This window comes from Plectropomus leopardus, chromosome 6 (genome assembly GCF_026936395.1).
Source record: "Plectropomus leopardus strain MGB_pleo_1.0 chromosome 6, ASM2693639v1, whole genome shotgun sequence".
In the NCBI taxonomy this organism is placed as follows: Eukaryota; Metazoa; Chordata; class Actinopteri; order Perciformes; family Serranidae; genus Plectropomus; species Plectropomus leopardus.
The window spans coordinates 33,795,547-33,818,781 of record NC_142181.1 but is presented as its reverse complement, the minus strand read 5'-3'; the positions used below and the strand labels follow the sequence as shown (position 1 = coordinate 33,818,781).

Sequence of the window (23,235 nt, the reverse complement as noted above, 5' to 3'; positions counted from 1 at the left end):
AAAGTGAGGACCAGTTCCCACTTTCCAAAAATATCCTCACTTTTCAGGTCTAAAAACTTCACACAAAATTCGTACTACATGAGCCCATAAATGTACACTCAGAGAAAGAGTGGCTTTCTGGTTACTCTATTAATAACATTTAAACCTAAATAATCAATACAACGTCACATTAATCGCGTTGTCGTATTGCTCATTTATAACACAATAAAAGCTGGATTTTGTGTGTGGCGCCACGTTTTAATTTGCCAGAATGCGTCATATTGATAAATGCCATCTCAGCTGGTTTGCATAAAATCAAACTGGTTTCAGCTCAATGACTGGACCTGACTGGCAAAACCAGATATCGACCCAACCCTAACTGTCATCAGGGGCTGATCATATAGTATTGCGATATTTCCATGACAATGTTGTATCGATGCATGGAAGCCAAGTATCAATAAATTTGTATAAATTTATAAACTTTTGTTAGTCTATGAGAAAAATAAAATCAGTTACTATTTCAGTCAGCTTGATACATTTTGTTGACTTTAACTGAAGTGAGATAAATGAAATAAAAACTTTATCTTATTAGATAAAACAGATAGTGACAAAGTTTTCCTTTGGGGATATATGATATGACATCATTTGAAGGAAAAAGGTAATAAATCGCAAAGTATCGCTACGTATGTTATGACAATACTCAGCATTTCACAAAACATTAAAAATTGCACTAATATTGTATCGTGAACTACGTGTCATGATAGTGTGGTATGGCGGGGCCTCATGTGATTCCCATCCCTTATTGTCATTGTTTTATTAGATCAAACCTGGCCTGTTTGTGTGTGTGTGTGTGTGTGTGTATGCGCATATATAGTTGGGCGGCTCTTGTTAACTCTAATCTGTCAATGGACATAGTCTCACACTCATCCATCGACACACCCACACATGTCCTCAACTCGACAGAAATTCAGACAATCATATGCATTCTCCCTTTCTGTGCCTCTAAGACACAGACACATGCACGCATGCACACGCACACACACACACGCACACACACACTCACACACACACATACACGCACACACACACACACACACACACACACAGAGCTCTGGTGGGATTAGTCTGGCAGGCAGCGCCTCAGAAATGAGTGGAGGTTTTCTGCAGCCCGTCATTAAAACTGCTGACACCTCTACATTCAAACCTCCACTGGAATATCATTTGTCTGAGGTGCAGCAAGCAGCCGAGGACAAACCGCCAACACCGACATGGTGCAGAACACTTCAGACATACACTGTACAAGTAAGACCGCAATCAAAGAATGAGTTGTGAAAATGCAACTTATTGGTGGGAATCAATGATCAGCTGTTTTTAATAAGACAATGCACGCAATTTGAGAAGAAAGACAATGCCTACCCCACCCAAACCACTAGATCAAAAACAAAATACAAATACAGCCATAACAACATATGGTCAGAATTTAGTGGTTGAAGATGGACTGTTTGGGGACATTGAGGGTAAAAATTACACAATCCTCTCCTGTTCCAACTGTGGGAAAGAGGTTCAAACAGACCTTAGTGGTACAAATTGAGTTTGCATTTGTCAGTGTTCAATGCAAAATGATTTTGTAGGTCAGGGAGAAGAAAATCCCAAATGCTGACACTAAGGTTGTGATCAAAGGCACAAAAATCTCCCTCTGGAAAAAACAACAAAACTTGTCTCGTCAGTTACTGGTAGACTACAACAACACAGGTGCTCAGCTAAAAGAGCACAGTATCATACATCATGTCCTGTGTGTTGGCTGCTGCAGAAAGGAAAGAAGTTTGTCATACATACACACACACACACACACACACACACACACACACACACAAAGTGCCTCATTCATTTCTCTCCAGACGTACAGTAACAAGCTCTGGTGATCTGATCAGAGCCAAATTAAGATTTGTCCAATAAAGCTCCATGCAGGAAACGTCACAGGAAAATGTGCCATTTTTATTGGAGTCATTAATTTTCCCTGCAGGGTGTCAGGTTGAGCCCACAAGGGCTTTGAAACATGGACGGCTGCATGGCTACCCGAGCATGAAATGAACAGCCGGGATTAACTACCTGCAGCCTTCGACTTGCCCTCTGTCTCTCAACCTCAGGCCCTGGACTGCTTTTGTTTTGCTTGTTCAGTTTTCTTCAGCTCACTTCTTTCCTTCTACTTCACTCTTGTTTTTAATCTTTTATCCTCCTTAGTGCTGATGACTAATTTTCTAAGTGCACCAGATGGTCAAGTGTCAAGTACAGGCAAGCTGGATTCATTAAGAGGTTAAGGTGTAGCAAATGAGTCTCTGCACAGGGCCTTTGTGGCTGCACCAGAAGCTTCGCCAGAGCTTATGTGCATCTATTGAAAATGAAATATCACTTTCACTGCGCATTCGTTGTGGAGAACTTAAACTTAATGGGGGCAGTGTTGTAGAGGATGGACGTTTGTGAGGCAGTTAAGTATATTGTGACATGTAGGCGAAGAATTCTTTTAACAATATTTCTGGATGGTTAGGTCCTGACATTTTTAAAATGTCTTTTTCATGAACTGAGGTCATATCTAGCTTAAATTGCACTACATTTCCCACACAATCGTCAGTGCTACTGCTCTATTTTGTACCTATCCATAAGCTTTCAGGAGACATCTACAAACTGAACGCACAGGCTCGGTCTGTGTCCCTATAAATATGACGTTAAGCACAGCACAGACGAGCCATTAGAGCGGTGTCTGCAATAGAAATAAAGCTGCTAATGTTTTGAACATCCATCGCCATGCATTTTGGAAATGTTATCGCAAGAAAAGAAGTCGCATGACATCACTCAGCAGAAAAGCAGTTGTCTTGCAATTATGTTTTATGCAAATCTGTAATCGAAACCCACCTAGTAAGTCACTTCAGCTTTCCTATACCTTGACAGTATGTAGTTCTCAGAGGAACTCCCCAGTGGGTAGTTTTCCCCAAAAAGCCTCGTATCTCAAGAACATCAAGAACCTTCATTTTCCTTGTAAATCTTCTTCTGAGTGCTGCTGTTGTTACAGGTCGGGTTGGCAGTGTGATTGTGTGTTTGTGTTCTTATTTGATAACTACGGAGCTACTCTGCCCATTAAGTCTGTGTACGTAGTAAAACGGAGACATTTGATTCCCGCCTTGGGACAACAAATCGTCCAGACGCACCCAGCCAGCTTTGCATTTGATGATGCGAATCAAACTGTGTACTGTATACTGGCATGTCTTTGCCATGTTAGTACTTTAAGCCTGCAACTTCTGGATTTGCATTGTAAAAGTGTGTGGGCTCCGGTCTGTGGATTAATTTTTGCATTTTAGTTAAAGATTTAAGATTTTATGGAAAGAAAAGATGTTCTTGTAATGTACAAGGTGTCCAGTAAATTGCACAAAGGACCAAAGCTCCTGTTATTGTGTCCAGTATGCCTTCGATGAATGACCCATTCCCTCTCAGACTCTCTTTGTTTCATTTTATGACTTTATGTCACTGTAAACAGGCTGCTGGTCAGCCAAGGAGCTGTGGATGTAAATAGAGCTGCTTGATTGAGTTTAGGCTTCCTGGAGTCTGATATAGAAACAGGAAGTTAGACAAATGAAACAAGGGCTACCCTCTGAGCGTGCACTGTATATTGTAGTGTGATATGAAGTCTGCTCTAAGTTACCCAGTCAGCACCTTAAATTCCTGAAATATTTCTCACAGTTATTCATGCGACAAAGCAGGAAGGAACACTTCCAGGCTCCGAACAAGGGCAGGTATAAATCTGGAGAGCAGTGAAAAAGTGAGGGAAGTACTGAGGTTAGCTCTACAAAGAACATGAAGGAAGGAACTGCATCTGTGTTTTTGGATCGTGTCTTTGTTTTTTGCTGGTGAAAAGGTCTCAGGGTTCAAAGTCAGCTGCTTTGCATTCATTCGCTACAATCAGTTACAGAAGCTGCTACCTGGAGAACTGTATGTCTGCGTTTTGAAGTTATAGAATTCAGTTTCAATGAACTGTGCTATCAGAGGCCCGACACCTGTTAACTGGTAACTAAAACTGGCAATTAAAATGGGGCACAGTTAATTTAAGAGGCCCCACTAACTCTCCTGAATAATAACAAGACACACTGACCTTGTGGTGGTTTGTCTCTCCTCCTTTTATGTCTCTCTGGTCTTTGTTGTCTCTTTGTGTCTTTTTTTTTTGGTCGTTTTGTGTCACTCTGTGGCTGTTTTGTCCCTTTTTTAGTAAATTTGGGTGTCTTGCCAGTGCCCTTCTGCCACTTTGTCTTTTTTTTTGTGTCTCTTTGTGGTCATTTTGAGTCTCATCCTGTTCGCCACGTGTAATTTGGGTTACATTCGGCAAGTGAAGGCCAGGAACTCAAAACCAAACAGCTCTGAGGTTGCAACACATAGCGTAAAGAGCGTCAACCTACATTTCCTGAAGCTAATCTGTGTTAGTTTGTGTATGCTGACATCTTTCCACTGACCTTCTTACCTATCTCACTGTCTCAGTCTTACCTAGTCTATTAGTATTACTGTTTACAGCAGAGACTGATGAAAAACACAACACTACCATGCTAAAGTTTCTTTCATGGTGTTGCCTTGCTTTACACTCATAGCTCCATGAAACATAATTTATCAATAACATGTTAATATACAAAAACAACAAGGTGCTGTGTAAAAAAAGTATTTAACCCTTAGGGACTGTTTGCCGCATTTTACATGCTTTTCATTCTTAATTTTTTTTATTATTTTGGTTGTATTCATGCACATGGCACACATTTTGGTAAGTCTGTGTTTTTGTTTAGTCTTAGAATTTCCAACTCAGCTCCTACAATCAGTCTGAAATACTGCAAACAAAATTGTTATATTCATACTGTTAAGTGCAGAAAATGTGCCACTGAAACCCATTTAAACTGCAATTTTTGATCCCATAGCCACCAAAGCATGAAAACATGCATTTTATTATTTCTGGGTGTCATTCTGGATTTTTGTCTCGGAATTTGTCATTTTTACTATTTTCTACCTGATGATGTCATTTTTACCATATTTGGCATAAGGAGAAAATGCATGCTATTTCCACTGGGTGCACTGTCACAATCAATGTTGCTGCAAAACACTGACCTTTCCCAGGCTGTGACAATCTAAAACTTAGAAAATTCATGAGAATTGTGTATTTATTATTAGGACTGATGTTGGTTAAGAAAAATAAACTCAATAATAGCAGAGAATCATATTAACATATATTTTTTATAGCTTGATTTTGAAAAGCACATTTTGTGTGTTGAGCGGTATGAGCGTGAGTATTTGACTCTGCGCAAAAAATAATAATGTTTAAAAATCAGTGTTGCTGGGGTGTCAGCGGCTCAGTGGATAGAGCGGGCATCCCATGTCAAGAGGCTGAGTCGCGGGTTCGACTCCGGCCTCCACCTTTTGCTGCATCTCTCTCCCCCTTTCACTACTCTGTCCTATCAAATAAAAGCGAAAAAAAAATATATATATATATCTTTAAAAAAAAAACAGTGTTGCTACTAATCATTGACATATCCCGGACTGTCATAATAATAAAAAAAAGTACTTAGCATGTAGTATACTGAAAATAATTAGTTTTGTTGTTTTTTGGGTTGGTTTTTTTTTTTCAAAAAACATAGTGGCATCATGACAAAAAATGCCATTTCAAGTGGTAAATTTATGAAAATTAATGACTATTGGATGTTTATGATTAGGTATGACGTTGGTTGAAAAAATAAACTCAATCAAAGAAGAAAATCATGGTAACGCATAACATTTTTTAAAGCTTGATTTTGAAGAGCATGTTTTGCACAGAGCCAAACATATAAAGGGGGCCCTAAAGGCTTCAAATATAATAACAGAAAATAAAATAAACAACACCGTACAAGAAAAGATAGCACAGAAATAACAACCGTTAAAAACTAAATATGCAAAAAATGCTATAACAAAGCAAAAAACAGGTCTTTTTCTTATATAAGTTTTGTAAATAAAAACTTTGGACTAAACATTTTTTGGGGGGGGGAAACATGAAATTCCCACAGTGGACTTACAACACAGACGCTCCCACAAAATGACCACACAGGAAGTTTGTTTGTATAGTATAGTGCTGAAGAGGGCTTGAAAGTCAGGAAAAAAAGAGTGACATGTCTTTCCATGGGAATATCTTTGGCATCAGTGATGTCATGTGTTGTAAAATCATAGTCTTTAAAGTGTTAAAATATTAACATCTGAATGTTAGACATAATAAAGTGTGCTGAAGTGGCCATTTGTTTTAAAAGAAACCATCATCCATCTCTCCTTCACTCTCTTCCTCTCTTCCAATGTCATCTCTGACAAATTAGATTTAATCTGCTGTCTGTTTGGGGAAATGGGTTATGTCTCAGCATTCAGCAGATTGATGTTCAGGAAGACAAAAACATACTGTATTTTTTAAAAATTATATTTATATTCAGTCTTTAATCTATTCCTCTGTCCATCTTGTTTTCTTTAATGCTTTTCTTTTTTCATTCTGTCCATTTATGTCTTTTTTCCCACCTGTCCATCTCAGTCTCATCTCACTGTTATTAAGGCTGTAAGGTGTGTTTGTTTATTGACTGTTTCATCTGTTGTACAGCATGCTATTTAATTAATAAAAACATAAAACTCGCTGTCTTCTCTATCGCTCTCTTACACACACACATACACCCACAGGTGAGACAGCCACATGATGACAGCGTGGGTCCTTGGGCTTCAGTCTCATGACTCAGCTCAGCAGCTGATGACAGGCTGGAAGCTGTTATCATGTGGCTGTTCTCTCTTGTTGCGCTCCACTGCTCTCCGCTGCACCGTCATCTTGTCTAACATGCACTGTGGTGACGGACACCATGTTCGGGCTGCGCCATAACAGCAACATATCCTGTCCTGATGATTATTTTCACTGATATTTCGGTTGCGTGACATGATTGCTTACATGTAGTTGTTAACGTTCTCATTGGTGACCTTATGTGGAAAAAGTGACGCACTATAGCTTTTGTTGTTCCTCACAGATTAAGAGCTAAAGAATAATCAGATTATTATCAACTAGGGATGTAACAATTCACTCAACTCATGATTCGATAAGATTCACAATATTGGGTTCACGATCCGATTTTCTCACGATTTTTTTTTTAAATACAAAATGAGATTACAGAAAAATTATGGAAAAATTATACAAAATACTGCATTTTCTCTTCTTTTCTGTATCAAATTAAACAATCCCTTTCTATTTCTGAGGCAGGGTATAAATGCAAAACACAAACTATGAATGCATTTCTGGACATTCACAATGTCCCCTGCTGTTAAAAAAAGCTTTCACTGGGACAGAGGTGGCTGCTGTGGAAAGGTTTGCTTTTTCTAAAAGGGGAAAGCAGAGGGGGCAAGTTTGAAGAACTAAGTTGGCCATTTCTCTCTCACGGGTGATAAGTTGGGCTCTCTCTTTGGCTCTTCTATTTGTTTGGGTGAGCGGGGTTTCAAATGCGCTTGGTTTGGCCGTGTAGTTCTTCAGGAGTAACGTGTGAAGGCGGGGCTGACCGGAGCTCCTCACTATGATGCCAGCTCACATGCTGCATCACGTTAGTTGTATTGTTTGTAGACTGCAGACTGTTTCTGTCTTTTCTGTTATCTTCTTGCCTTTATTTCTTTCTGACTTCTGAGGCTCAAATGCCGCCACACTTCCGATTTGAAACTGGAGGGGGCATCTTCTTGTACATTGCAGAGCCCTTGCTTAAGTAAATTGGTGAGCTGTCTTAAATCTCAGACACAACGTAGGATGTTGAACAAATAGTGACGTGGCACATCGAGCAAGTGAAGTCAAAGTTAGATTACACCCTCTGCAGTTCAAAAAGAGTATTGGGGTCCATTTTTCATCTCACCGATTTGAATGTCATATTTTTTATCGATTTTTAACTGCCTCCTGATGCATTGTTATATTCCTATTATCAACAGGAACTCAGTGGTAGAATGCAAGATTTTTATTTAGTGTCCGACTCTTGCATGAAGCGTCCTGGTGTTGCATTTTACATAGGTAGCAAAGTTACAACATCAACTCTCTTTAACATAAACACCGATTACTCCAGTCCTTCTTTTTCCAGAGATTGCATCTCAATCAGAGTGTATACTGGAAAAACCATCAATATGTGTAAAGGTGTCTTGCACATCATTGTAAATTCCTAGGCGAGACCCCCACTGCAAAACACTATTTCAAGCAGAAAAACAAACCTGATTGTGATTTAATGAGTCATTGCTGTGTTTCCAATGGTGTTTAAGCCACCAAAGGTGGGTGCTTTGTAGCAACCTTTCACTGCATTTCCTGTCGGGATAGTGCCACAGAGAAATGGCTGATTTTTTGCAACAACATGGCTACGTTTACTTATTGGTTTGGTTCATGTTCACACTGACTTTTTACAAAAGAACCAAGAGGAGGAAACTGACTGACAGGTAACACACTGACTGGACATTTTTGGCATTAGTCATCCTGCATCATCAGGACCGAGGTGGGGAAATCAAGTTAGATGACTGACAGAAGTTCATGCAGCACTTCAATGCTTATAGAGTGTTTATTTATTTATTTTTTGGTGTAGCAAAGAGCTCATAAAGAAAAAATGAAACCGACTGTAAGCACTATTAGGCGGCTATTATTAGACTGCTCATCGATCACGTTATCAGGGCCACTGTGGGTGTGCTATCGCTTTGTTGTTCTGCTTACACATTACAGAAGGAAAATCCCAAAACTTTATAAATTCTGCATATTTGTTCCACTACAGAAGAACAATAGAATAGACATTTTTCAGCAGCTGCTGGAGGCTCTACAGAGACACACGTCTGCTTATCTGCTGCCAGGTCGTTAATCAGCTCATTATATGATGACTTCAGAGCCAGTTATGCAGTGATACTGATGACAGAAAGACCAGTCAGATGTTCCTGTCCTATTATTGAATGCAGGTATGTTTTAACAAGCTTAAGTTCTAAAAAACTTCGATCAGCATAGGCAACTGCCTGTATTAATAACTAATAATAACATAAAAGTGCACCTGCGCTGCTGCACTCCTGCGCATCCTAATGGTGGCTCTGACCTTTATCAGGATCAATAATGAGATTGCGGAAAGATTTTATAATCAGCAGATGGATTTATTATTGGTTTAGCTGTTGAAATACTGCTATAATCACATCTCATCATAAAATCACACCAGAAAATCCTGTGGCTGGTTCATTTTCTTTCATACCACAAATAAACCGCATGGGGGTTCACTTGGAAGCAAACAGAGACTCCTACTTTCAAGTGGACCAGAGTTCACTTGTTTAGTCCAGAGAGACCAGAGTTTGGATGAGCTTTCACACCACCCCCAAAGGTACCAAACTCAGAGAAATCGAACCAGGGTTTGTTTTAAATGGACCAAACAGCTCTGGTGAACAAGAACATACACCACTGAAAAAAGGTTTATGATAATAAAACGAAAATGTTCTTGCATGAGCCCCACTGCTCTCAGACACATCAAAGTGTTTAGGACAAACAACTGGCAGGCAGAGTCAACATTACACACACACACACACACACCTCAGAGCCTAGGACATAATCCAGTCACCTTGCTGGGACCAGTGCAGGTCACTATGACACACAGCGTGCAACAATTTCCTGCTGAGCTTTACAAATATGACACAGGTGAAACTGTATGACAGACATGTTGTGATGACATACACTGACTGCTGCAGTGTGCTGACTCACATGCTGCAGGGACACTGAAGTCAGATGCCATAGTAGTGCATGTTACTCCAAAGATATTACAAAAACTGATTACCTTGCTGGAGACTGAGCCTTTCTAATAATACAGTCTGGTTGTTTGGTCCAGATATACCCAATCATCTTCACTGTAATCTAATCTGAAGTCACCGTCTGTTGTGACTCACCTGTAAAAGGATTAGGCCTTTGATGGATCGCTGTAATAACCGTGACCCTTGGCGGCAGCCGCACCGCTAGTGACAAATGTCTGTCAGCACTTCCTGTAACAGAGAATTTAAACATGATGCCAGGGAGATTACAAGAACTGGAGCAAATTAGAACATCAGCAAACTGTAAAATAAAAAAAAAATAATGTCATTACCACAGCAAAAAGAAAGCTCTGCAAACTCCTCCAGGAAAACTACATTCTTTCAAAATCTGCTAAAAGTTACATGATTATCAACATATAGTGTATAACATGGTCATTATGGTCATAACAGAATACCGCTAAAACTAATGACCTGATTCCACTCTTCTCATCTGGTACAAGTAAGGGTTCTAAACTATTGTTCCGACACACCAAAATACCAAAGCCTTCTTTATCCAAAAGTGTTTAACTGGACCAAAAGCCTATTTCTCCAACAACCTGTTATACCAAAAATAAAACGCACATAGCTGCAATGCCCTGTTTCTCCAAACATACGCACTCCTTGCAGTTAGTTTCAGTTTATTAGCAGCATTCGAGCCACCAATCCTGGCTGTGTTTAACGACACTTAGCAGTACTTGACCAATCAATCCCAGGTATTTTTACCAAATCTTTAAGGCGATTCACAGCGGCACTTCCTCAGGTGACTTTACTGACACATCACAGTGTTTTCCGGCAATGTTAAATCCACTAATCCCCATAGTTTTTACAAACCCTTTATGCCATTTGTCAGCGGCCTACAGTATGAGCCAACAATCCCAGGTGTTTTTACTGACCTTTACGCTGTTTTCCAGTAGTGTTTAAGCCACCATTTTTGGGTGTTTGTACAGAACCTTTATGTAGTTAACCAGATGGTTTGAGCCACCAGTCCCAGCTGTTTTTACCGTGTGAAGAGTTGGTGGCGTTTCAGCCACCAAACATAGATGTTTAAAGCCAAAACAAGATATTTTCCGTACGACAATCAAGTGTTTTAATGCCTGAAGCTAACCACACATTCATCAGAGCGTTTAAAAATGTAACTTATTTGTTGTATACAGAAGCAAACAATGTAAACATTCTCCTGGTGATTGAAATGTCTTACTGTTAGGGAGTGAGCATTTTCAAGAGCATTTCAGAGCAATGGGCGTGTGTTTTTTGGGATAAGAGGTTGTCAGAGAAATTTGCTTTCTGTCCAATCGGACATAATTTGGATCAATATGGGTTTAAAATAATGGGAAGTTCCCCAAAGTAGTAGCAGCAGTGTAAGTGGTGGAATTGCTCGAGGTTGTGATTATCATGTTAACAGACCATCCTACATTTTAATCCTTTAATACTAAAACAAATTGGGTTGAATTATTTTTTTAATGTAAAGTAGTAACTTGACAAGAAAAACCTCCAAAATTATCAAGAAACTAGTAAAAGGTTTTGAGAAAATTACTAAAATTATCAAAACAACATAAAAAAAAAAACTCAAACAGGAAATTACCAGAAAAAAGTGCTAAAATAAAATAAATGTGATTTAAAAAAAATTCATGTAACCATAATTTAAACATATCATTATAACAATCATTAATTTAGTTTTCTTGATATTTTTTATTAGTTATTCGATCATTTTCTCTTTTTTAGCTAATTTTCAGGTCATCTCATTGTCACCTTCTACTTATTTTTGTTTTTTGCAATTTGTGGACATTTCACGCCAAGTTGCTTTTTGCCTTTTTTCCAATGTTTTTGGAAGAAATCAAACCAATGTGCTCACATTTTTAGGGTTTACCTTCAAACCGATGCAGTTACTGTACAGCCTCAGCTCTAACACACAGGACAGGGCTTTTTGTATTTTCAGTATTCCATCAGGAAGGCAAGAAGTTACAATATTGTTCATATCACAGTGTCACAGAGCATTACTGAAAGCAGTTTTTAAGGTGCTGCTTGTGTCAGTGGATGTAGCAGAAGTACATTGTTTTATTTTACTGCATCTTGTGAGTGTTTACTGTACAGCTGCAGCCTGTCCTATAGCATGACTGACATAAGGGTAATTTCATTAGAAGCCTGACATATCTAAATAAGATTTGTGAAAGATTTACAGCTGATTTAGGACTACAGCCAGTGGCATATAGTCAACGGCCCTCTGTGGCTGCAGTCCTGCCACATCCGGTCGTTTGTCTCTGTGTAACATGAGCGCTGGTGTTACAGCCGCTGGCCTGCTTCTATGTGACATAGCAGATATGTCTGAACTCACCACAGATGTTGTGTTTACGCTAGCAAACTAAACGGGCTAATGCTGTGACTATCACAGGGATATCTCTTTATCAGGCCTCAGGCAAGCTGCCTGTGAAGGGCAACAAACAGCACCAGTACAAACGCAGAACTATGATGCATGAAATCTTGTTTGGACAGAGAGGCCACAGTGTGCAGTTTGGTGCAGATTATTTACTTGAGTGAATCATGCCCCACTCCCTTTATTCAGCTTTATCATCTGACATAGAAAAGATAAGTGCTTGTCTTTTAGTCCATTTGTCTTTTTGGGGTCCTGCTGGATCAAAGTGGTGTGTCTTTTTCATTTTTTTAAAGACAGGAATTGTCACCGTTTGTAAGCTACTGAATTATTATAGGAATGTTACATTGTTGGAGGGTTGTAACAGCATGAAATTTTCACAGCACAATAACGTCACAGAAAATATCGTGGTTTCACAGTATACCAGTATTAAAGAATTATTATAATTATTATTATTATCTTTTTTTTATCAGTTACATTGACCCTTAAAGGAAGGAAAACAGTTTTTCATTTGGTTGAACAAATGTGTTATAACTATAATTTAAACTAAAAAAATCAAAGTCTGTACAAACAGTCCTTCTTTTGAAAGCAACTAAAATAATGGTGAGATCCTCCATCCGGCTGAATTTTTTTCAATACTTTAGATAGGAAAATTTACTTGGTATGATAACTGTTAATTTTCAAACTGCGGTATACCTTGAAACCGGTATACTGCTGCAACCCAAATAGTTGTAATAGAAGAGCCAATACTCAAGCAAACCGCCTGCACTCAGGACTGCCAATTGCTGAAGCTATTAGTCCAAAAAATGTCCCACTGGACAAAAAGTCTGTTACACCAAAAACACACTCACTGCAATTACACAACCTGATCGGCAGAAAAAAATGTTCACAAATTGTGCATTTCTGCAAACCACAGATTCCTTACATTTGTACATTATTTTTTAGTGAATATGTTGAAACTTTCTGCTGTGGTGAATGTGAGGATAGGTTTAGGCCCAAAAAAACACTAGGTTAGATGGGTAGAAAAAAAATCCTGTTTTGGCTGAAAACACTAATGTGTGGCGGTAAAAAAAAAAGCTGCTGAAAAAGCAGGAATGGGTCCCTGAAAAACACCCGAGATGCAGACTCAAACGCCACTGGGGGCAGTAAAACACTACTGGATGGTGGCTCAGAACCTACTTGAGATACCCAGGATCAATGGTTCAAATGCGACAGGCAAACTGAAATTACTGCAGTGAGTCTGTAATTTCAGAGAAACAGGACTTCAGGGCAGCAGGTTTTTGTTTCTGGGACAAGAAGATGTCAGTGAAGTGGACTTTAACACTAATGGGTAACTTTTCAGATTAATGGGACTTCAGAATTTTGAGCTGGGAAAAATGGCATGGCACTTTAGCATCTAACTGTCCAAGAGAGAACAGTACGACAACATGTCGGTCTTCACCCTCTCCTTCAGTGCTCACTAGCAAAAGTGAAAGCCAACCCCAGATTCAGACTTTTTTTTGGAACAGGTAAAACCTCACTATATATATATATATATATATATATATATATATATATATATATATATATATATATATATATATATTTTTTTTTTTTTTTTGTATCCACAATTTTTGCAGGTTCCTCTCAGATGTGAGCTGCTTATGATCTTGCTGCTGGTTCCTACCTTTTCTTGAAGTCCAAAGCACACCTGTGCACTGTTACTAGCTGGGGGCTACCCCTCCATGACAGCAAACAAGAAAATCAAGACAGAGGGCAGAGTCTCAACCCAATTACCCCTGTATAAGTCTATACACTGTTTTTTTGTTTGTTTGTTTTTTAATGATAATCTTGCATAGTATACTTTAAGTATGATTGCCAAAATAAATTATAGTTTGTTTTTGCAACTTAACACCTCATTTGAATTAATGACTTTCCCTTAGCGAGCTCCCAGATTGAGTCATATAATTGTTATGTAACTGGTTTGGCAGGATTCTTCATGAAAATAACATCTCTTAAGTGAGCTGGAACTGAACAATAACTCAGCTATCACCCATGTAGGTAACACCTGCAGACAGTCTGAAGAAGCATCGCAGGGACGAAGTCTGATAGCTTCTCTTTCACAGCACAGTTTCTTTCATAATTGCATTATAATCAATGTGACAGGAAAATACAGTCATGTTCTACATTTGGATGGTGTAAGGTGTTTGGGAGAAACATCTTTACAAGAGCTCAGCTGTGGCTGTTTCTTGATGCGTTATGGTTTTTTTATGCAGTAGCAGAACTCGGGGGAATAATAAGACTCCCACGAGCACCGCAGGAGGAAAATAAAACACAAACAACAAGCATCGGCCATCTGGAGGCTGCTGCGCATCAACGACTGAAGTGTAACGCAACCAATGACAAGAATTCTGCTAAATAGAAGTACAAGAGCGCACACACACAAACAGACACAGACACACAGACACACACTGTGAATACTCAGTTCATGAATTCCTAAGTTAAAAGTCAACTTTCTCCCAACAAGCCTCCTCTCCTCTCTCTCTGTGTTTACTGTTGCGGGGTTCGACAGGATGATGTCGGGGCTTTTCCCACCACACTTATGGGAGCGGACACCAGGCCGTCCTCCCTCCTGTTTACAGCTCATTATGACAGCCGGGGCCCTCTGGGACGCCTTGCTCAAAATCTGAGCCATGAGGACAGAAGTCGTGGCCCAACTGTCGTCTGTGACGCTGTTGGCAACCATAACTGTTTTACATGATATCGTCTCTAATTTCCTGAAACCCGACACATATTGAAACCCGAGATGCAGGCTAGGTGGGAGTGACTAACTCATTTTTGCAGTTTTGGTGAAAGAAGTATAATCCTGCAGCATGGCACTTGGTTTTAAAGTGTAAATGTTATAACTATCAATACAGCACTACAATCCAACAGCACCACTTATCTCCAAAATGGCCGCACAGCTGAACTAATACCTCTCTACATGACTTTCAACAAAAACTGAGCACTACAACTTTCATCGAGGTAGGATTTATTTAAGGCCTGTTATAGGGCTGGGAGATATGGCTTAAAAAAATAATATCGCAATATCTTTAGGCTATAGCTTATATTTTTCCGTCAACTCTAAAATACTGTAGACTACTATGATGCATAATTATTAAATGAACTACAGTTACAAATATGTTAAATAAAGTACTGTTACAATTGAGTTAAATGAAGTATTGTTAGAAAAAAGTTAAATAAAGCGCTGTTATAATAAATAGGGACGGTTGATATCGCTTTAAAATAACAACACAAAATTTTAAGCTATATCGCAATACACAATATGCATCACAATATTTTAAAGTCTCCTCTAAACTACTGTAAACTACTAAAGTAAAAAAATATTAAATCAACAGTTACAAATAAATAAGCTACTGCCATAAAATAACATTACATGAACTACCGTTATAATAATGTTGAATAAAATATTGTTATAATGTTACATAAGTATAAAGTTAAACTAACTACTGTTACATTAAATAAATCAAAGCGAGACCAATGGTGCTTTTATTTTGAAGGACCCAGGCTTGTATTGGGCTGAAGTGTTGGTGCCATAGGAGAGAGATAGGGAAAGACGAAACCCCAAAGCAAGTCTCATGCCGGTGGCTAAAAAAACTAGACTATTTATACTCTAATCTAATAATAATTAATAGATGTTCGTGTTAAACTAATTTTACACATCACAGAAATAACAAGCCATGATGCATGGAATATATCCGTATACTAACCCACCCCTTGTTCTGTGTCTGACTTGTTTTAAGCAGGCCAGTCGGTAACAGCGTCTTATGCTGAACCCCCCACCTTCGGTATCACTTTCCTACTGGGCACAAAGTGCTATCAGATGACATAAACGAAATAAACAATATATCATAATATCAAACAATAGACTTGTTTTTATGGTCAGACGATATATTTCATCATATCGCATAGCCCTTATAACAAAGGTCAGTAAAGTTATAATTAAATAAAGCAAAACAAAAACACTGGTGCTTTTATTTTTGAGCACTTGGTTCATCTCGGAACGGAAGTGTTGATGTTTTTGCTTCAAGCGTCCGGTCACAGTTAAACTGTTATTACAGCAGCTTTAAACATGAGGATTTATTTGCTGTGAACTGAGAACAAACTATCAGCTCCCCAGCTAACATATTAATATTATTTGCAAGTCGCACTGGTGCTCCATGGTACATACAATATGTCCGATATATCCCAACCCCGCTTTCAGGCTGTTACATTACACTTCATTGTTACAGAACTTGTCAATAAGACAGCTCAGTGTTTAAAGGGATCACTGACATTTATCTAATCTCATCTCTTATCTTTACCGCTGTATTGGACATAGCCACATGTAAAAGTCGGTTGTTAAACTGCTGAACTGATGTTTTCTTTTTCATAAAGGTTGTCAATAAAAGAGAAAAGCTGTAATGATAAAAAAAAGACACCAGTTCTGCGTTTTACGTGCACTATCACTGATGTGGTTGGTTAAAACATCCAGATATTTCCCATAAACTGCAGCTACTATAGATGTGTCCTGTTGGTTTTCTGCTCTGCAGCTGTTGCACAGATGTCGTTCAAATAAATCTGGCACCATCAGGGAGGGACTGACAGTGTGGAAGTAATGGTTAAATAAAAAACCACCAAGTTTAGAAGAACAGATCTTTCTGATGAAGGACCTGTTGGATGAAGATTTTGGACCTTGTTTCCATAATGATGCATGGCAGAGCTGCTTTTTTCAATGAACAGAGACACACAGGTTTTAATTTCTTCTGAAACTGTTTGATAGTTTTCTTTTTGCTGTTAGTTTGGCTGCAGAGTCAAAGGCTTATTTTAAGACATTTCTAAAAAAAAAGAAATATCCTATTTCCCACCCTTTCTTCTCAATACAGGATCAGAGGGCCGAACAATGGGTCAGGGCACCTCTACACTGTGAGTTTGGGCAGTTCTGTGTGAAAGTTGACTGTTGTGGTGAAATCTTTATTAATCTCATTAATCTACTGTGGTGGCCTGAGGCAATACCATGAGACACGTCCATTAACAGATGATTTAGAGCTTTGGCAGCCAAAGAAATTCTGACAGGGCCAGTAATTTATTAAATTCTCTCATTGTGACTTAAGCTGTAACACAAGTCTACACACCAAACAAGGGCAATACAACATGAATACTGGCTGAGGAAACATTTTTTGAAGTTAAATAAACTGCCTTTGCTATGCCACAAGGTTGTTTTGTATTCTGTTGTGTTTCAACAACATGTGAATATTGATGGATGTTGTGAAATGATTATGTGTTTGTGCTTTTATATTTGTTTTTTTATTTCCATTGTAGTGTTCCAATTCTTGTAGTGTACCCGTCACTGGGTGTGATCAAGCCTCATTCCCACTGCACAAAAAAACCTGCTAACACTCGCTAAATTCTGGCTTTTTAATGCATATGATTAATTGATGATGCAGTCACACTTGGGTCAGATGACTCTGCAACAGACACAGGTTTTTTTCGCCTCCAGCTGTAATCAGCATTGATGGGAACATAACACCCAGGTCAAAGCGCTAAGTTCAGCTCCGTAACCTTTTTTATTTATTTTATTTTATTTTACTATTTTTTTTATTCATGTTTGAGCCTTTAATGTCTCTGTCTTATGACACTTAGGTTGTATTGTAGAGTTGCAAACTTTTTGGTATCACATGACCTGTCAAGTGACCCATTCATGCTATTTATGGGGTGTGTCTCTGTACTTTGTCATGTCTGAGGAAGAGCTAATGCCCGAAACGTCACACGTGTGGAGGTAATCTAATAAATTTTCATGGGAGCATGCACTAGCGTGCGGACTTTATTCTTTCAGCTCCTTAACCTGCGAAATGCAATGACATGCCGTCACTAATTACCATCTGTCTCCTCCTAAGCTGTGCTCAAACATTATTCCAAGTCAGTCCGCACCGAATTTAAAAGAGAGACTGAATAACTAATACTATACTAACTAATATATATAGATAGAGAAGAAACCACTAAACTTTTTAAAGGCCTCTGCTCCTGCTGCTGTCTACTGTTAACCTGTTCTGCAACCTGTCCATGATGTCGCACGGACACACCAACAAAACAACCCACCCACACACACACACACCCGCCAGCTGACAGAAAGGTCGTCTCATGTTCTGCAGCGGTTAGTTCACTAGCAGTGGGAATACATCAAATTGCCTACATTCAACAGGTTTACCAATGTCTGAAAAACCCGCCTGCATGAGGTAATTTTGGTAGGAAATGGCTACAAGACTTTTAGACCCATGTCCATGACACAGTTTAACATTCAATAACCTGTAACATCATTACAGTATTTCACTTCAGTGTGTGTGGGGAGCTTTAGGACACAAGGCAGCACATTACAAGATGCAGTGTTAACAAGTACACATGCTTTAATAAAAGCCACATATGTTTTCCTTCAGGCAGAATCTCACTCTATTTCCTTTACAAAGCATATTCACATTTACTGCCTTCTTGAGATAAATAGACTCAGAATTTATGGGAATGCTTCAGGGGGAGTGAGCCCGCCCGCAGCTCACCCCGAGTGAGTGAGCTCACATGTTTGTGCTCTGGTGCTGCTCACACAATACAGAAATGGCTCAACTCAGTCAATAAACCCGTCAACAACCGCTGAGTGAAATGATCATCCCTGTCACCATGTGTGTGACAGGTGCAGTTGCAGTGTCACAAACACTGGAAAAGGCATTCATCCTCTGCAAAAACAAAAAACAAAACAAAACAAAGACTATCCAAATGCATAAACTGAAAACCGCGTAACTACCCAATTAATGAATACTCGAATAGCTGAATATTAAGGTCCAGCCCTACTAGACACCAACTGTATCCATTTGCTCATTAAGAAAAAATGTGAGAGGAGAGTGATAGAGAGAGTATACATACAAAATTTACAAGCAAAACTGGACGTAAGCTGAAACTTATGTAACTGAGGTTGTTTACTTGAATAAAAATAGAAGCAAATCAAACTATGAGCAACACTAGCTACTGTTAACAGACACTGCTCAGATTTCACTAGCCAGACTGACACAGTCGGTAAGATATCTTATTGCAAATATCATCTCAGATGGACTGTACTAACACTACACGGCCTGAGTAGCAGAAGCAACATAACAGCACTCAGATTACACTTGTACACTCATTCTGCTGCAGTCATGTGCGTAAAGCAAAAGTAGAACATGATTAAATTTGAAGCTGTATCGTCTTTGTAACTGCTGAAAAGCCTCCAGTGAAGACATGGCGTTACTTCTTTCTTTACAAAATTGTGCACAGAGCAAAACGCTACAGTCTATTGAATGCTATTTTTGTAGTTTAAACAGATCCTATTCAAAGCTGAGCTATATTGGTGAGATGATATGTTGGCCCACTAAATGTGATTTAAATCTGTAGAAAAAAATAACTCATCCAATATCTTTCATTCTATGTATACAGTACATGTGGCTTCTGTGGAAATGATTACCATCCAGCTTGAGCCATGATAAACACAGAACAAACACTGAAGGGAATCACACTATCCATGCTGTCAGTGAGAACTGTGGAGGCGGCTGCCTCCTTCAGTGGCTGTCAGTTGCTGCTGGGGAGAACATCCACATCCACCATCGACATTTTCTCCATAAGCCAAACTGTCCATGTTGCCCTGTCTACATTTTTCTGGACCGCAAGAAGCAGAACGACATATTACCTCCTCAAAAGATAGTTTATTATCACTGATGTGCCATTGTAGTGGTTCTGCAGCCTCTGCACAATATCAGTTTTTGAAGAAGCTTTTCTGTTTAAAGTAGGGCTGAGTGATATGGCTTTAAATCAATATTGTGATATTTCAAGGCTATATTGGGATATACAATATAATCTCAATATTTTATGTGTTCTCTAAACCAGTGTTAACTGCTAAAATACAAAATTACTGAATGAACTGCAGTTGCAACCAAATTAAATAAAGTAGCTACTGTCATATAAGTATGTGAATACTCTACTTTTCTGAAAACATTTACCTTTTGGTGCTTTTGTTATCAAAAATTTTTGACATCTTGAAATTTCTTTAGAATTGCCCTAATTGGTGATTTGATGGTGAGCAGTTCTATACAGGAAACTTCTGAGAAACACCTTTTTTGTCAATATGCTCATGAAAGCCAAACATCTGAAAGATGGACGTCTCATGTTTGTGGTTATAAAGTTTAATGAGGCTGTGATTTTTTTCAAAGGTCACAGTAGGTCATTTTATACATTTAGGTCAAGTTAAAAAATGGTCTTGGTACAATGAAACGGCAACTAATAAAACTAGGCTCATTGAATCCACAAGACTCTCAGCTTTCCAGTCATACCTAATTTATGCAATTCCAAAAATGTTAAGGCATATTTTGCATATTGCATATTTGCATATTTTTCCCCCCAAAACTGTATGGGACAAGTATCAAGTGGGCATGTCTGTAAAGGAGAGATTGTTTCCATCAGATATCTTGAGGTGAGTGCTCAAGAGACCTCTACGAAAATCACCATGCCAGTTTTTCACTTGCCAAAATTTAGCCTAAATTTGAAGTATTCCATACAAAAAAATGACATGGCTGGTACCAATAGATGCCTTAGGTCTTTTAGAGTTATGAGACCATTATCTCGTCTGTTAGCCAAGATCGCTGGCAGTCCCCTGGGTCTCTTAAGAAAACATAGCAACATAATTTTACTGCTTAAGCTCCAGACTGTGGCTGAGAATCACAGCGGGGACTGTTTTTACTTCACTTGGGTGCTCAGTAAATGCAGCATTTACTCCTAATTAAACTGAAACCTTCATTGCATATTTACAACCACTTGACAGCTTTACTGCTAAATACTTGTCTGCTCTGATCACAAACAACTGTCTGCTCTGAGAGCAGCCAACCTCACTTCCTTTTGCAAAACTACACACTCGCTACACTTTGCACAGGTTATTCCATTAATAACATATGTATCAAACTGTGTCAGCACACTACAAAAATATGACTTCACATCAAAAACGCGTTTGCGTTGATTGATCGTAGGCAAGGACTGTGCCAGCAGAAACACCATCCCGGCTTTTTACTTTGGAAGAATCAAAGGCCAATTGGGAAACAAAAACGTCAACTCAACCAACTAATTATGTAACTTTTAGGACTGTACCCAATCATAATTAAGACAGTCAAATAAAATTTGGCCGTTCGATGTAAATATTCAACGATTTGTGTTTTGCATTTTGAACAGGGCTCCGCTGGGCGTTCAGTGTGACAACAGCATTCATGTAATAAAATAAACAATGTAAGGGAGCTAACGACAGACAACATGCAATTTTTTGCTAACGCTAGATATCAAACAAAAGCAGGAGACTCTGTTACATTCAATTGCTGTGAGCTGTAAATTCACAACTATTAAGGACAAAAGCAGAGATGATGTTATCTCAGAACCTCACAGTGCAAAGTGTCCCATAACTCTGTGCTTCTGAAGCCACTATCAAAAGCTCCATTTATACTGCCTGTTTGAGGCGGGAATATCATACCGTAATGCCGTCTTGCCGATTGCAGAAAGGGGGGGACAGAGTTATCTCACCCCTGAGCCTGGAATGTACCGACCATGGGCGGTACAGATGTGACATTTTTGACGATGTGTTTATGTGCACAACCCACCGCGGGAGATTTAAAAGCAGCTGGTAGCATAGTGGCTAATTTAAAGAAGAGCAGCAGCTGTAAATGTCCACAAACTGGGAATACAATAAGACTGGGGAGCTCCTTACCATCCAAGCAGAGGACAAGATCAGCTGTTATATAACAGAGAAGGTAAATGATTGTGATTGGCGTGTCATGCCTTTGTTATTGTTTAAACGTTAGGCCCATCATGCTTTCTTTGATCACGGGATGCCAGGATGCAGCGTATAATCACACAGCAGAGAGGATTAATGCCGCTGTCAGTTGGTTCTGTGTAAACATGCAGGGGCGTTACAAGGACTGTACTTCGTTGCAGCCCTATAGCGCAGTCTTTGTGTAAAAGGGGCTATTGTTTTACAAGCCCAATATGGCATTTTACTTGCCCCAGGCAATTGGGCAAGCCTTTTTGTTCAGCCCTGCGCATGTGACAGGAGCTCAAACTGCCAGGAACATGTGTATTATAAAGAACAACTTCATTGATTAATGGCTGCATTTATATTGCCCTTTTATCCAAGTGCTTTGCCTCTCAGTCGCACATTCACACTCATGCGCATGCACGCACACGCACACACACACACACACACACACACACACACACACAAACACACACACACACACACACACACACACACACACACACACACACACACACACACACACACACACACACACAGATGGCCGCAATCATTAATGAGACACGATTGGTTTAAAAGTGTTACACAACTGCACTTTTCTTTTAGATGTTCCCTTTGATGATATCATGGACTGCGCAAATGATAGATGAGGGTGAGAGTAGACAGGACTGTATAAATTGTCAGCATGCACCACTAAATATGCCAATTTTATGGAGAAATGTGTCTGCTCTGGATGCAAGTTGATACAACAAGGGCTGTATAGAAAAGTGATAATCAGTGACTCACAGCCAGATGAATGTGGCTAACTGCTCTGGAATAATAAATATATATTTGGCTTTAACAGAACAAACTCACTTAAAAACTTATTTATGTCTGTTTTGTGTGAAAACATAACAACCTTTACAATGGAAAAGTCCCCACCGGTGTCATAACAATAATAGTGACTATCGGACCAAATGTTTCTGGATAGGTTGGGAATATGGCACAGCCCCCACCCTCAAGTCTTCCTCAAGTCTTTGATTTCTGTACAAAACTTTCTCCCAATTTTTTTCAAATTCCTACGGGACCTTTAAATTCCTCCTCAAACATTCCTTAGTAGATCTGATTCGTTTATTTTATTTTTATTTTTTATGCCTGAGTCCCATAAATTCAATCTTAGGGGACAGATTGTGACTAGAAGGTTGCCAGTTTGAGTCACTGGAGGAGTAACCAATACACC

At 39.1% G+C, this 23,235-nt stretch overlaps 1 protein-coding gene and 1 long non-coding RNA gene across 2 annotated transcripts in view; one reads left to right on the top strand and one right to left on the bottom strand.

Moving 5' to 3' along the window:
• The window catches only part of LOC148189445 (uncharacterized), a 156,992-nt gene that overhangs the window by 92,880 nt on the left and 40,877 nt on the right, over positions 1 to 23,235 (bottom strand). The window contains exon 4 of the long non-coding RNA XR_015776859.1: positions 9,922 to 10,014. This is a non-coding gene — a long non-coding RNA (uncharacterized LOC148189445). The remainder of the gene's footprint in view (positions 1 to 9,921; positions 10,015 to 23,235) is intronic.
• Positions 1 to 23,235, top strand: part of gpr4 (G protein-coupled receptor 4) — a 76,602-nt gene that overhangs the window by 26,540 nt on the left and 26,827 nt on the right. The gene's annotated exons all lie outside the window — the stretch shown is intronic.